General features: G+C 38.9%; 1 protein-coding gene across 5 annotated transcripts in view; it reads right to left on the reverse strand.

The window, feature by feature from the left end:
* The window catches only part of LOC117335592 (sodium/hydrogen exchanger 10-like), a 78,854-nt gene extending 70,407 nt beyond the window's left edge, over positions 1–8,447 (reverse strand). For 3 of the 5 annotated variants that reach the window (XM_033895695.1, XM_033895694.1, XM_033895693.1), the window contains exon 1: positions 8,190–8,440. The gene's annotated coding sequence lies outside the window, so the exon portion shown is untranslated. Of the gene's footprint in view, positions 1–8,189 lie in introns of all 5 variants that reach the window. The other 2 variants (XM_033895697.1, XM_033895696.1) reach the window with 1 other exon arrangement.
* Positions 8,448–16,875: the final 8,428 nt, after the last annotated feature.

The following is a 16,875-nucleotide window of genomic DNA, read 5'->3' on the forward strand; positions in this document are numbered from 1 at the left end:
GTTTAAATAAACAATATGTAACCGAAACCATCCCGTGTTATACCATCAATAAGGATGAGTGTGTGTGTGTGTGTGTGTGTGTGTGTGTACCTTTCTATGATTTACCATCAGCAATAAGGATGGGTATATACCATAAATAAGGATGGGTAGGGGGCCCGACCTTCCTATAATACACCATCAATAAGGATGGGATAGGGGATCCCGACCTTCCTATAATACACCATCAATAAGGATGGGTAGGGGGTCCCGACCTTCCTATAATACACTGTCAATAAGGATGGGTAGAGGGTTCCCGACCTTCCTATAATACACCATCAATAAGTATGGGTAGGGGGTCCCGACCTTCCTATAATACACCATCAATAAGGATGGGTAGGGGATCCCGACCTTCCTATAATACACCATCAATAAGGATGGGTAGGGGGTCCCGACCTTCCTATAATACACCATCAATAAGGATGGGTAGGGGGTCCCGACCTTCCTATAATACACCATCAATAAGGATGGGTAGGGGGTCCCGACCTTCCTATAATACACCATCAATAAGGATGGGTAGGGGGCCCGACCTTCCTATAATACACCACCAATAAGGATGGGTAGGGGGTCCCGACCTTCCTATAATACACCATCAATAAGGATGGGTAGGGGGCCCGACCTTCCTATAATACACCATCAATAAGGATGGGTAGGGGGTCCCGACCTTCCTATAATACACCATCAATAAGGATGGGTAGGGGGTCCCGACCTTCCTATAATACACCACCAATAAGGATGGGTAGGGGATCCCGACCCTCCTATAATATCATCAATAAGGATGGGTAGGGGGTCCCGACCCTACTATAATACACCATCAATAAGGATGGGTAGGGGGTCCCGACCCTCCTATAATACACCATCAATAAGGATGTGTAGGGGGTCCCGACCTTCCTATAATACACCACCAATAAGGATGGGTAGGGGGTCCCGACCCTCCTATAATATCATCAATAAGGATGGGTAGGGGGTCCCGACCCTCCTATAATATCATCAATAAGGATGGGTAGGGGGCCCGACCTTCCTATAATACACCATCAATAAGGATGGGTAGGGGGTCCCGACCTTCCTATAATACACCATCAATAAGGATGGGTAGGGGGTCCCGACCTTCCTATAATACACCATCAATAAGGATGTGTAGGGGGTCCCGACCTTCCTATAATACACCATCAATAAGGATGTGTAGGGGGTCCCGACCTTCCTATAATACACCACCAATAAGGATGGGTAGGGGGTCCCGACCCTCCTATAATATCATCAATAAGGATGGGTAGGGGGTCCCGACCCTCCTATAATATCATCAATAAGGATGGGTAGGGGGTCCCGACCTTCCTATAATACACCATCAATAAGGATGGGTAGGGGGTCCCGACCTTCCTATAATACACCATCAATAAGGATGGGTAGGGGTCCCGACCTTCCTATAATACACCATCAATAAGGATGGGTAGGGGGTCCCGACCTTCCTATATAACCATCAATAAGGATGGGTAGGGGGCCCGACCTTCCTATAATACACCATCAATAAGGATGGGTAGGGGGTCCCGACCTTCCTATAATACACCATCAATAAGGATGGGTAGGGGGTCCCGACCTTCCTATATAACCATCAATAAGGATGGGTAGGGGGTCCCGACCTTCCTATAATACACCATCAATAAGGATGGGTAGGGGGCCCGACCTTCCTATAATACACCATCAATAAGGATGGGTAGGGGGTCCCGACCTTCCTATAATACACTATCAATAAGGATGGGTAGGGGGTCCCGACCTTCCGATAATTTACCACCAATAAGGATGGGTAGGGGTCCCGACCTTCCTATAATACACCACCAATAAGGATGGGTAGGGGTCCCGACCTTCCTATAATACACCATCAATAAGGATGGGTAGGGGGCCCGACCTTCCTATAATACACCATCAATAAGGATGGGTAGGGGGTCCCGACCTTCCTATAATACACCATCAATAAGGATGGGTAGGGGGTCCCGACCTTCCTATAATACACCACCAATAAGGATGGGTAGGGGATCCCGACCCTCCTATAATATCATCAATAAGGATGGGTAGGGGGTCCCGACCCTACTATAATACACCATCAATAAGGATGGGTAGGGGGTCCCGACCCTCCTATAATACACCATCAATAAGGATGTGTAGGGGGTCCCGACCTTCCTATAATTTACCACCAATAAGGATGGGTAGGGGGTCCCGACCCTCCTATAATATCATCAATAAGGATGGGTAGGGGGTCCCGACCCTCCTATAATATCATCAATAAGGATGGGTAGGGGGCCCGACCTTCCTATAATACACCATCAATAAGGATGGGTAGGGGGTCCCGACCTTCCTATAATACACCATCAATAAGGATGGGTAGGGGGTCCCGACCTTCCTATAATACACCATCAATAAGGATGTGTAGGGGGTCCCGACCTTCCTATAATACACCACCAATAAGGATGGGTAGGGGGTCCCGACCTTCCTATAATACACTATCAATAAGGATGGGTAGGGGGTCCCGACCTTCCGATAATTTACCACCAATAAGGATGGGTAGGGGTCCCGACCTTCCTATAATACACCACCAATAAGGATGGGTAGGGGTCCCGACCTTCCTATAATACACCATCAATAAGGATGGGTAGGGGGCCCGACCTTCCTATAATACACCATCAATAAGGATGGGTAGGGGGTCCCGACCTTCCTATAATACACCATCAATAAGGATGGGTAGGGGGTCCCGACCTTCCTATAATACACCACCAATAAGGATGGGTAGGGGATCCCGACCCTCCTATAATATCATCAATAAGGATGGGTAGGGGGTCCCGACCCTACTATAATACACCATCAATAAGGATGGGTAGGGGGTCCCGACCCTCCTATAATACACCATCAATAAGGATGTGTAGGGGGTCCCGACCTTCCTATAATTTACCACCAATAAGGATGGGTAGGGGGTCCCGACCCTCCTATAATATCATCAATAAGGATGGGTAGGGGGTCCCGACCCTCCTATAATATCATCAATAAGGATGGGTAGGGGGCCCGACCTTCCTATAATACACCATCAATAAGGATGGGTAGGGGGTCCCGACCTTCCTATAATACACCATCAATAAGGATGGGTAGGGGGTCCCGACCTTCCTATAATACACCATCAATAAGGATGTGTAGGGGGTCCCGACCTTCCTATAATACACCACCAATAAGGATGGGTAGGGGGTCCCGACCCTCCTATAATATCATCAATAAGGATGGGTAGGGGGTCCCGACCCTCCTATAATATCATCAATAAGGATGGGTAGGGGGTCCCGACCTTCCTATAATACACCATCAATAAGGATGGGTAGGGGGTCCCGACCTTCCTATAATACACCACCAATAAGGATGGGTAGGGGTCCCGACCTTCCTATAATACACCATCAATAAGGATGGGTAGGGGGTCCCGACCTTCCTATATAACCATCAATAAGGATGGGTAGGGGGCCCGACCTTCCTATAATACACCATCAATAAGGATGGGTAGGGGGTCCCGACCTTCCTATAATACACCATCAATAAGGATGGGTAGGGGGTCCCGACCTTCCTATATAACCATCAATAAGGATGGGTAGGGGGTCCCGACCTTCCTATAATACACCATCAATAAGGATGGGTAGGGGGCCCGACCTTCCTATAATACACCATCAATAAGGATGGGTAGGGGGTCCCGACCTTCCTATAATACACTATCAATAAGGATGGGTAGGGGGTCCCGACCTTCCGATTGTTTACCACCAATAAGGATGGGTAGGGGTCCCGACCTTCCTATAATACACCACCAATAAGGATGGGTAGGGGATCCCGACCCTCCTATAATATCATCAATAAGGATGGGTAGGGGGTCCCGACCCTCCTATAATACACCATCAATAAGGATGGGTAGGGGGTCCTGACCCTCCTATAATACACCATCAATAAGGATGTGTAGGGGGTCCCGACCTTCCTATAATACACCACCAATAAGGATGGGTAGGGGGTCCCGACCCTCCTATAATATCATCAATAAGTATGGGTAGGGGGTCCCGACCCTCCTATAATATCATCAATAAGGATGGGTAGGGGGCCCGACCTTCCTATAATACACCATCAATAAGGATGGGTAGGGGGTCCCGACCTTCCTATAATACACCATCAATAAGGATGGGTAGGGGGTCCCGACCTTCCTATAATACACCATCAATAAGGATGGGTAGGGGGTCCCGACCTTCCTATAATACACCATCCAATAAGGATGGGTAGGGGGTCCCGACCCTCCTATAATATCCATCAATAAGGATGGGTAGGGGGTCCCGACCCTCCTATAATATCATCAATAAGGATGGGTAGGGGGTCCCGACCTTCCTATAATACACCATCAATAAGGATGGGTAGGGGGTCCCGACCTTCCTATAATACACCACCAATAAGGATGGGTAGGGGGTCCCGACCTTCCTATAATACACCATCAATAAGGATGGGTAGGGGTCCCGACCTTCCTATATAACCATCAATAAGGATGGGTAGGGGGCCCGACCTTCCTATAATACACCATCAATAAGGATGGGTAGGGGGTCCCGACCTTCCTATAATACACCATCAATAAGGATGGGTAGGGGGTCCCGACCTTCCTATATAACCATCAATAAGGATGGGTAGGGGGTCCCGACCTTCCTATAATACACCATCAATAAGGATGGGTAGGGGGCCCGACCTTCCTATAATACACCATCAATAAGGATGGGTAGGGGGTCCCGACCTTCCTATAATACACTATCAATAAGGATGGGTAGGGGGTCCCGACCTTCCTATAATTTACCACCAATAAGGATGGGTAGGGGTCCCGACCTTCCTATAATACACCATCAATAAGGATGGGTAGGGGGTCCCGACCTTCCTATATAACCATCAATAAGGATGGGTAGGGGGTCCCGACCTTCCTATGATACACTATCAATAAGGATGGGTAGGGGGTCCCGACCTTCCGATAATTTACTACCAATAAGGATGGGTAGGGGGTCCCGACCCTCCTATAATATCATCAATAAGTATGGGTAGGGGGTCCCGACCCTCCTATAATATCATCAATAAGGATGGGTAGGGGGCCCGACCTTCCTATAATACACCATCAATAAGGATGGGTAGGGGGTCCCGACCTTCCTATAATACACCATCAATAAGGATGGGTAGGGGGTCCCGACCTTCCTATAATACACCATCAATAAGGATGTGTAGGGGGTCCCGACCTTCCTATAATACACCACCAATAAGGATGGGTAGGGGGTCCCGACCCTCCTATAATATCATCAATAAGGATGGGTAGGGGGTCCCGACCCTCCTATAATATCATCAATAAGGATGGGTAGGGGGTCCCGACCTTTCTATAATACACCATCAATAAGGATGGGTAGGGGGTCCCGACCTTCCTATAATACACCACCAATAAGGATGGGTAGGGGTCCCGACCTTCCTATAATACACCATCAATAAGGATGGGTAGGGGGTCCCGACCTTCCTATATAACCATCAATAAGGATGGGTAGGGGGCCCGACCTTCCTATAATACACCATCAATAAGGATGGGTAGGGGGTCCCGACCTTCCTATAATACACCATCAATAAGGATGGGTAGGGGGTCCCGACCTTCCTATATAACCATCAATAAGGATGGGTAGGGGGTCCCGACCTTCCTATAATACACCATCAATAAGGATGGGTAGGGGGCCCGACCTTCCTATAATACACCATCAATAAGGATGGGTAGGGGGTCCCGACCTTCCTATAATACACTATCAATAAGGATGGGTAGGGGGTCCCGACCTTCCGATAATTTACCACCAATAAGGATGGGTAGGGGTCCCGACCTTCCTATAATACACCATCAATAAGGATGGGTAGGGGGTCCCGACCTTCCTATATAACCATCAATAAGGATGGGTAGGGGGTCCCGACCTTCCTATGATACACTATCAATAAGGATGGGTAGGGGGTCCCGACCTTCCGATAATACACCATCAATAAGGATGGGTAGGGGTCCCGACCTTCCTATAATACACCATCAATAAGGATGGGTAGGGGGTCCCGACCTTCCTATAATACACCATCAATAAGGATGGGCATGAGATCCCTAATTTCGGGGGAGGGGTTAGGGATTGGGACGTCCCGACCTTCCTAGAATATAACATCAATAAGGATAGGGGTCATCACCAATTGACTTAAACGACTAGAGGTGGTCTATGAAAAAAGTTGATCTTCACAGAGATCAGACATAATTCAATCGTACACGCGCACTCCCGGTAAAGGCACTCTTTTATCAGAAATCAGCACAATTTTCACATATCTGAACAATTCCTCATCATTAACCAGTATCAGTTTTACATCCAGGTACACCCTTATCATTGTCCAGATCAGTACAAGTCACACATCCGGGTACTCCTTATCATTAACCACCGTACTCCTTATCATTAACCAGATCAGTACAAGTCACACATCCGGGTACTCCCTTATCATTAACCAGATCAGTACAAGTCACACATCCGGGTACTCCCCTTTCATTAATCAGTATATCTTTTACCAATACAAGTCACACATCCGGGTATTTTCTTATAACTATTCAGTGCAAGTCATACATCCGGGTATTCTTTTATCGTTCACCAGTGCAAGTCACACATCCGGGTACTCATCATTATTACTAATCAGTTTAGATAGTTAAACAGCTATCCAAGCGCACCTAAAGAATCAACACAGTTTACTATCGGCGTCTACAACTATATGAACTATGTAAAGTACTGTACAAGTCATAAATCCGGGTACCAAACCACTAATTAATACATGTGTAACAGGAGAGGAGAAAATGTAGCGGCCAGCCGGGGTTCGAACCCGGGACATCCGAACACTAGCCAGATGCTCTACCGATTGAGCTACCTGGTCACCGATGCACATGCATACTTTTAATACAAATCGATCTCTAGCTCTACAACTGTTCAGAACTAGGATGTATATTCATTACTATAAACTGACTAAACTACATTAAAACGTTTAACTGACACATCAATTTTGTCTCGATTTTTTTTCATTCCTAAAGTGGTAGTAGTCACGAATCGGATTACCGAACTTCAGAAGACGAAATATATTCATATATGGTCATTACAAAAAGTAGATTATCAATGGGTGTTTCGAAAAGGCAAATTGTATCACCCAAACCTGACGTGATATATTTAAAGAATGCTCCCACACCAACTAATGTTTTTATGACATTCTAATCAACGTAGAACAGTTCAGACATTGAAATATGCGTATTCTAGTGTCAAAAAAATATTCAACTGATCGACTGTAGACATGTTTTTCCGTCCTTAAAACAAGCGTACAGTATGTAGACGATGGCGAACAGACCACGTGCTGTATATTATATCATTATATGTCAAACAAAGACTTTTTTTCAAATGCCGTCTCACGGGACTCGATCATAAGCGCGGAAAGCAAATGAAACCGATATAGTTAAGGTCAGGTTAAGGCATTACATATAGTAAGATCTGTCAGTTTAATTAAATATGGATCATTGTTAATAAAAGTCTATGTTTACTACAATTTAAACTATTTACAACAATGGAAAGTATGTTTTAGTATGTTTCACATTTGGTGGCTTTTTCCCCATTAAATTGAGCATTTAGACGAATGTTATATCAAATTACTTCACAAATGTTTTTTTTTATCATATTTTTCATGACACTGAAAACAGCGTAATATTCTGTTCATATTTTTTTCTGAAAAAAGATCATCTTCAATTTTTTCATTTCTCTTTGAAACTGCAAAAAAAAATTCACTGTAACGTTACGTTTTTGATAACCGACAAAACTGTGACGCTATTTATTATGACGTTACACTAATAATGTTATTCCGTATGTGCTGTACGATATTTAAATCATGGACGTAATTAATGGAATAATTACTTACTTAAAGTAATGGTAAACGTAGAACGAGCTATAGTATGCATATTACCATATAACATAAAATTAATTTGGATTAGAACACGCGCAATGGCAGTTAAAACACCTGAGCCGTCATTGAGGACACGACAAAAATTAATTTTTGATTCACCTTTCATGAAACAAACAGTGAATCTCTCTTACCTTGGTTTGTGAAATTCAGGATTACTTCAGCAGCTAGCACGTTGGCAGATTTGAAAAAGCCAGCAGGTTCCTTACTTGTTGAAAACGCTTGTATTATATAAAACTGACAGGTATATTCCTTAGGTTAAATACAGATATGTCCCTGCCCACGCTGACATTTCATTAGGTGTTTACATCTGAGAGTTTATATTGTAGTTCTGAGCCTGTTATTCCCGTGTGTGAGAATCGTCCGCACTTGCACTGTGTAATACCTATCTCCACAAGCAGGTAAATATATCAGGTAAGTACATGCAGATACAGGTAGGCCTGCTCGGTCAGCTTACATATATCACAATACACCGGCCGGCTGTCACTGACAAATGGCTGGCTGCTGGAGGGGATCAAGTCAACGAAAAGTTAATTCTCAGCAACATCTTTTTGGTGGCCATTTAACTTAGCTGCAATTAACCCTACACTGTAGAAAAAAAACAATGACAAGATTTTATTACTGTCTCTCGTGGGAAAATACTTAAAAATAACAAGTTTTGTCTACGGATTATTGATGCGATTTCCTTATTGAGACCGACGGCAATCTTATAGACTTAACTTAAATCCAACTCACTGCTATATTTTATCGTCTCATCTATATATCTACAGTTCTGAAAACTATACCTAAAACACAAAATAAATGTTTCTTCCTCTGTGCAGTATTCAGGAAGATAATGGCATTATATTATACATGAAATAAATATGATATTCCATTATCAGACGATGATTCGCCTGTGTAGGAGGAGTGTTAGATTCTGAAGGGTTGTACAAAAGACACTAGCTATAAACGTTACAATCACCGCACACCTGCCTTATAAAGACATGTTTTAGATATATTTATGTACCCTAGTGTCATTAAAACCGTTTTATGCTTTTGTATAATCTTATGTTTTATTATAACAACTAGGTGTGTCAATCGATATATTATTTTCATTATAATCTTATGTTTTATTATAACAACTAGGTGTGTTAATCGATATATTATTTTGATTATAATCGTATGTTTCTGTTTTCATTTGTTGTTTTCATTATAACTCGACGTTTTTCTGTAATATTCAATGCTTTTCATTATAATATGATATCATCTTACAGAGTTATGTTGATTTGTGGTCGGCGAAATTTGATGTACAATTGATGTTATCATTATAATTTCATATTTTAATGATAATTAGAGTATTTCATTGTTTCGTATATATATAGTTAGATGTTAAAATTGCATGTACAGTTGTTCATTTTTTCCTAGTTCACACATTCACTATAAAGGTATGTTTTACTCATAATGAAATTTAACCTTTTACCTATTTAATATTCCAAGTAGAATTGTTGTTTACGTTTCGTAATAACAGGATGTTTTCTTTAAAAAATACATTGTCAATATTACCGCATGTCCTGCTCGTACTATCTTAAGGTTTCACAACACATTGGTTATGTATGTGTTTTTTCTGTAATAAATTTTTTTTCATATTTTAAGTCTGCTAACTCAAATTTATTCAGTAAGCAATGTCGATACATATAATTCAGCATTCAGAAAATTCGATGAAAAATCATAGCGTGCATGAAATATCTTATATTGCATAAAATATCTTATATTTCTTTTAAAATATCTTATATATTATGGAAGATATCTTCTGAAAGTTATGAGATCTGATAACATTAAGATAAGATATTTCGTATAATTTGATCAGATATAGTACAAGTCACACATCCGGGTATCTACATTGCCAATGCTATGTATAAATATTTATTCCTTTAGATAAGAACAGAACAGTATTGCATTCCACGACATACAATTATGTTTGAAAAAAAAATACTATAATGTAGGAATACATACTTTTCTTTTCACAATATACCCTGATATTGGCACCAGGAGAACTGAGTGGTAGAAAACATTTAAAAAACAAAACAGCGAATTGTTTATTATTTAAGTATTGTTTTATTTCTTTTTGACTCGTGATTAAAAAAATTGAACTGAAGAAACCGGATATCAAAGTTTATACTTAATCCTAGAACAGAAAAAAAATATTCAAAAAAATTAAACATAACCTCGAAATTAATGACCCGAAAGTAACTACCTATATACAATAATAAAAAAGATGTAGAAGTCCAGAATGTAGGTAAAACAAATATGGAAGCAGAAACAAGTTGTTCATAAAGGTAAATAGTTGAAAAATGAAAAAAAAAAAAAAAAGGGAATATGGTGTGAATGTAAGGGGGAGGGGGGTAACGAAGGAAACGTTGTTAAAGTAGGTAAAAGGTATAAAAGTATGGAAAAGGGGATTGAAAACAGTAAAAGGGATGTGATTGTAGGAAAATGGGTGTGATTGTCGGAAAAAAGATGTGAAGGGGGTGGGTGCAGGCGAATGTCGTAAAAAGATGTGAAAGGGGATGTGACTAGGAAAAAAGTTGTTTTTTAACTTTAAAAAAAAAGCTTGAATGTAGGGGAAACGTTCTGAATGTATGGAAAAGTTATGTAAGAAGAAAGGCAATTATGAAACAAGGAAAAAAAATAGTGAAAGTAGGACAACACGAACTGATGAATTGTTGAACATTCACTAAAGATAATTGCTTTTTATTATGGTAATAATGTGCAGAAAGACCTCTCGAACATTCCCTGGTTATCATACAGGACGTCTCTGTATATGGAAATACGTTTCTTATGTCAAGCCTCATTTTAATTCTATCAATCAAGACTTTTGAGAAAAGACATATTGAGTGTGTTATATTTCATTTTAAAATGACGAAGCCAACCATAACTTTATGCAAATAAAGGTAGCTTATCTATACGTTACTTCGTTTAGTTTGTTCAGAAATTTAAATAAGAAACCCCAATAACATATTTTTTTCGTGCTTTAATGGTATTTTGGGGTTTAAAAAAATTATTTTAAAGAATCATAATCATGTTAACAGGCTATCTGACATCTTGCCTAGCAATTGTTATTCCTGTAGACGTTTGGGTTCTTTTACAGTGTAAATATCCATGTATTACAGGGTTTATCTAAGAAAAGACAATACAATTCATCTGGTAGCGAAAACATGAACTGCTGTAGAGTCGAATATAATAATCTCTAAATGCACTTTATGTTCCTCTAAATATCTGTTTTAAATCATTATTACTTTTATCCATTGTATGCATGCTACCACATCATTTATATAAAACGTGTGTACATTTTGTCTGTGGTATATAACTTTACTATTGGCATCCTGTTATCTTTTATCTGTGTTACGTAATCTTGTAGATTATGGTTACCAAAAGTACGTCTGTGGTTTTTTTTTCCAATTGAACATATTGAAATTGCTCATTTAAGTGTCATTGTAACGGCTAAAATTGTTCGAGGTCTGATTGCGTTAAGGACTAATTAAAACAGGAAACCTTAAGGAGGCCTCATTTGTATACTTTGTTACGGTTATTTGAAAATAGATTGTAAAATACTAACTCAAAATACAGGTCGGAAGATATCGTTTTCATAAAAAATGTTCTCATAGAAAATAAAGTACAAAGGGAATTTTCTATTTTCTATTTGCTTCCAAATGTAAGGTGAACGTTAATATACGTATGCTATGGAACCCATTTTTATAAATTTTGAAATGTACACATTTTGCTATTACATGTATATACATGCCCTTTGTCTGATTTTCGTTTAAATTTGTAAATTCGTGTATATCTTAAATCGATAGGTTTGCAATTAAAGTTACATTGTATTTATAAAACTGTGTTAATTTATCTTTCTGTTGACTAACGAACGCTTATGACTATTTTGAAATTGTAGGTAGGTGCTCATTGTGGCCACTAAATCAAAAAGAATTTTCAAAATAAAGTTAAATGTTTAGTGACGTGATTAAGTTTACAGTGAAACACTTAGATACAGAAAGGTATACAATAATTGCTCAAATTGTGACATTTGAGTGGAACATTGTCAACATTGTTTGACCTTAATAGTGTTTAACAAACGTCTATCAATACAAATATGTGATATACATGAAGCATTAAAATGCAGTTCTTAACACGCATTATGGTATGGACTGCATGCATACATAGTTCACGATGAACATATATGTTATCATGGTTTTTCGGATCCACTATGAAATTTTAAAAGGGAAAAAGACCATGTGTGTTAAAATGATAACCTGTCATGTTCAGTATTTAGAGTAAAAATAAATATTTCACGGAATAATTACTGTTGTAAAATAAGTGTTCCTATATATATCCTTGGTTCCCTTGGTGACGTTGTTCTAACCTAAGAGACACCGCTCTCATGGCAGTGAAATCACGATAGTAAGTGCACTGGGCATGAATCTTTCGATAATTAAACTTTCAACACTGCTAGAGAACAAACGCAGAGTTCAAAGGTGAAATATAAAGCTAAAGACAAAATATCTGCTAGGTCTGTTGTTCCCTCGGGGCCTTTATGTTCAACCGGAAGCGACACCGAGCTAGTTATAGCCAGAAGAAAATGATAATATCCTTCCACTATCCTGAACATCCTCAATTAAATATCTTAATTGTTTGTATTCAGTTGATTATATCCTTGATTATGTATCTACAGCCAGAACTGGGTGACTGACAAGCAATTAAAGTTCGAAAAAGTTTGTATTAGGATGATTGCATCTTGTATTGTTTACCTACAGTTAGAACTGGGTGACTGACAAGATCATGGGTTTATTGTACAACCTACAACACAGATCACGGGGCTATACATTGTCAATAATACTATTATATCTGTCTGCTTAACTGAATTTTATGCAGTTTCCTCCTTTAATGCCTTACAGATAGCTGTATTATTGGCACAGATCGCTGGGAACCAAAGAATGACTATGGTAGATTCAGTTCATTTAAAGAAGATACTTAACAAGTTCCCATAACATATCATGTTTTTATGAAACCATGTTCAACAAAGGCGGATAAAAGCGGACATTTACACCCACACACACAAATAAAAGAGATGTCCTACCAGTTTTGTTTATTTATCCCTAACATGTCGAAATGGTTGATATACGTGTATTATGTGTTAGGTAAATAAATTTATATATCATGGAGGCGAAGATCTTTAGTTCGACGACCGGAGGGAAACCATCGATACTTGTCTTCTTTCATAATTAAGTTTTATGTTAAATATCTAACTTTTAAAACAAAATTCATGATAGTTTGTCCTCACATAAGAATAACAGTTATGTTTAAATGACGGAGTTGTCTGTTTTTATATATCCAAATATAGGAAGAAAAAATGGAACGACACATTTTTGAGTATAATGAAACGATAAAAGAAAGAGTAACGAAAGAAAATTCGGTGATAAAAGCTACCATTGCGCATTTTATATGATTTGTTTATGATTGAACAAAGCCTTCGATGGAATCCAGTTGTTACAATACTTAGGTGTGAGGTATGCGATTAAATGTATAAATAAATGCTTATGTACATACAAGAAACATTCACGTGGAAAACTTTAAGACTTTTTTATTCTAATTTTCGTTCAAAGCATAATAAACAACACCTACGCGACAGTATTTCTTAATGTTTCAAATAAGACCGAAGAATGACATCGAGGGTTATGACTAGTGAATGTTTGTATTCAAAGAAATAATATCAAAAATGGTATAATAATATGAGGGGGACATAACTTATCACCAATGATGTTTTTCTCGTTAGTATAATGTACTCGCGTCACTAACTGAGTTATGGACATCAAGTAAATCCGGGTATAAGAACACTATGTGCATTAAATCTAAATTACTGTATTGATATCTATAGATTTGGGGGCACAAAGGTGAGAGGAAATGGGATCATGTTTGTATTTATGTGGAATGCGTGATAATTCTTTTATAAGTCGTATGTGATGAACGAACACAAGAGTCCTATTCACGAATGGTCACCATGTATAGTTTTAATATATCGAATGCTGCCTCTCTAAGTCCAATAGAGTTTCCCTTCATGACTGCCATTCTCTCCGTACATATGCAAAACATATATCCGAGAGGTTTTGAGTGTCGTGGGAAGACTTCTGGAGAATAAGAGGTGAAAAACAGGTAGGAATACCAGTTGAAAGAGGTCGGAGGGGTCATCTTTCCTATACCTACATGTCCTTGTTCGACCAACCATCGTGGCGCTAGGAGAGCTTTACTATATATTGATTCAGGAAAAATCAATTTCCAATCCCATAAATACAATTTAAGTGATCCTCAAACATAATCCAATGATCCGACGAATAAGAATCCGATTTATCTGTCGCCGTTTTAACCTACGTCTTCAATCATCCGTAAAACGATTATTGTAAAATCGTCCTGAATAATAGGATGTTCGCTCTGCTTGACTGATATTGAGGTGATATTAAATGCACGTGAAATATCTCATGATTTAGGAAGTCACGGGCTTGGTAAGTCACATACCAAAAGTCTATATCTATATCAGCCAATACTCATATGAAGATTGTACGCTTTGGGTGTGCCTTAATAAGATATTCAAATTATTTCGAAATATATTAAAACTACAGGTATATTGAGTGCTTCATCGCTACAGAATAATGTTTAAGCGTAGTTTTTGTATTTGTATATTCTTCCTGATTTTCGTTTCATTACATTGAACAAGTCAAAGTACAACACACGGTATTTCCAATACCACAGATGGCAAAGGAATGGTATCGTAAGTTTGAATAAACATAAAGCATAATGACACAAGCAAGTACAAGCACACGTAAATATTAATGCAGACACGTTGCCAATCGTGCGTTGATATGATAGGGTCTTCATCCTAACCTTTTTAAATATAAGTGTTATACAGAATATTTTGTCAACCGTAAAAGTTCCAAAGAATAAGTTGATTGCACCAAAGTATAAATCTATCATTCTTTCACCGACATTTGTCAAATATCACTAGCAACATAAACCCACAGCGACAGAATAGCGGAATTCAGGACGAAAAATAACAACATTCATTAAATTTAAAATTAACATAGTTGGTCATGCTTTGTTATATAAACATCTTTTTGAATTATTTGATGAAAATCTTTTTCAACTTCTCTTTATTGGAAAGTCTTATTCGTTTCTGGATTTCCCTACTTTGAGAATTGCCATCTTGATATTCAATAATTTTTCATACATTCTTATTCATCTGAATTTTTTTTATTAGAAATCAGCAGTTTGATCCTTCACTGTGTTGAGGGTATAACTTAGGGAATGGAACACCCGTGGACAAGTATAACTTTTTACCCTTTTCCTTCTTGTTTAAATTCCAAAATAAATTGTTATTATTGTCGATAAAAATTACACATTGAATAACATTGAGAACTTAACACGGATTACACTTTGATATCTGAACGTGATGCTTGTCTCCTGACAAATTTTAAGGGCTCCTTTATGAGTGTGGAAACATTGAAAAATACTTCTATGCTCTGTCAGGGCCGTTATAGGTATGCTTGTTCTGGGCATGTACGATGCACGAGTCGAACATTACACGTCCTACCATTTAAAACCTTATTGTACTGCGTACATATGCCTATTCAGGGTCGTTATATTTGGAAACGGGACGTTTCTGTTTTATGCATGTTAATTACGCAGAAATTATATTTCAACGAAAACATAGAAAAGTGACTATGTTATATTCGTATATAATTTATACAACATGATAGCGATGGACTAGTTCCGGGACTTGTCTTTCTTTTATGGCCACTAATAAATAAATAAAACCAACAAGACATGATGACACAGTAATTGATGTAATACGGTATTTTAATACCGTATAGCGGGAAATTTTAGCGGGGCTTTAATTTGGCGATTTGGCGGGTCCGTATATAGATCGCCAAAATTTAACCCGTCAAATTTTAACACCGCCAATTAAAAAGACGCGAAAATTTCAATTTTGCCAATATTTCCGTTCCGACCGCCTTTGATAACTCCCGAGAGCAACGACTAGTGCGTAACGTTGGTTGTTGCCTGGCACCTGTCGGCCAAAATGCCGAATAGGTATGAATAGCTAATGAACAACTACTCACGATACATATATAGCTATACAAGTATGACATATATGAGATATTGCATCATAATTAATTTTTGTGAAAACAAAGCCATCTACCCATAACATCCAATGGACTGGTGTTAACACTTTACCTGTAGACTCATTGTTAAACTTACCTGTATGTAAACATATCATACAATAGATGACCACGTCGATATCATACGGTTGATTAAATTCTCTTTGTCTGTTGCTTGTACACATACTCATATAAACACAAATTTGACAAATCTACATGTATGTGTTCGTCTGAAATTTTTGGGTAATAGTTTCCGGTTTCGAGACAGAGGATTGATAATACACAACACTCTTAATCAACCCGGATAGGATGTATGGACATAACATAATTATATATACAGTATTTACCGGTAGGTAATATTTATGCTCAACGCCAAATTAAAACCCTAGATTTAAGGAAAATCGCTAAATTTTAACCCGCCAAAATTTAACTTTCACTTTTCATCACCAAATCGCCAAATTTTATGACCGCTAAAATTTCCCGCTATACGGTAACAACCACACTAATGTTATCTACCTGAATGTCAATGGATGTTACTTTTCATAACAAAATTACATTTTTCTTGTTTATTCAGGCCCGGTTTCATCTACATTTTTTAACTTGAAATTTTCCATAGGAATGCATTATAGAATTTAAG

This window comes from Pecten maximus, chromosome 10 (assembly GCF_902652985.1).
Source record: "Pecten maximus chromosome 10, xPecMax1.1, whole genome shotgun sequence".
NCBI classification, from domain to species: Eukaryota; Metazoa; Mollusca; class Bivalvia; order Pectinida; family Pectinidae; genus Pecten; species Pecten maximus.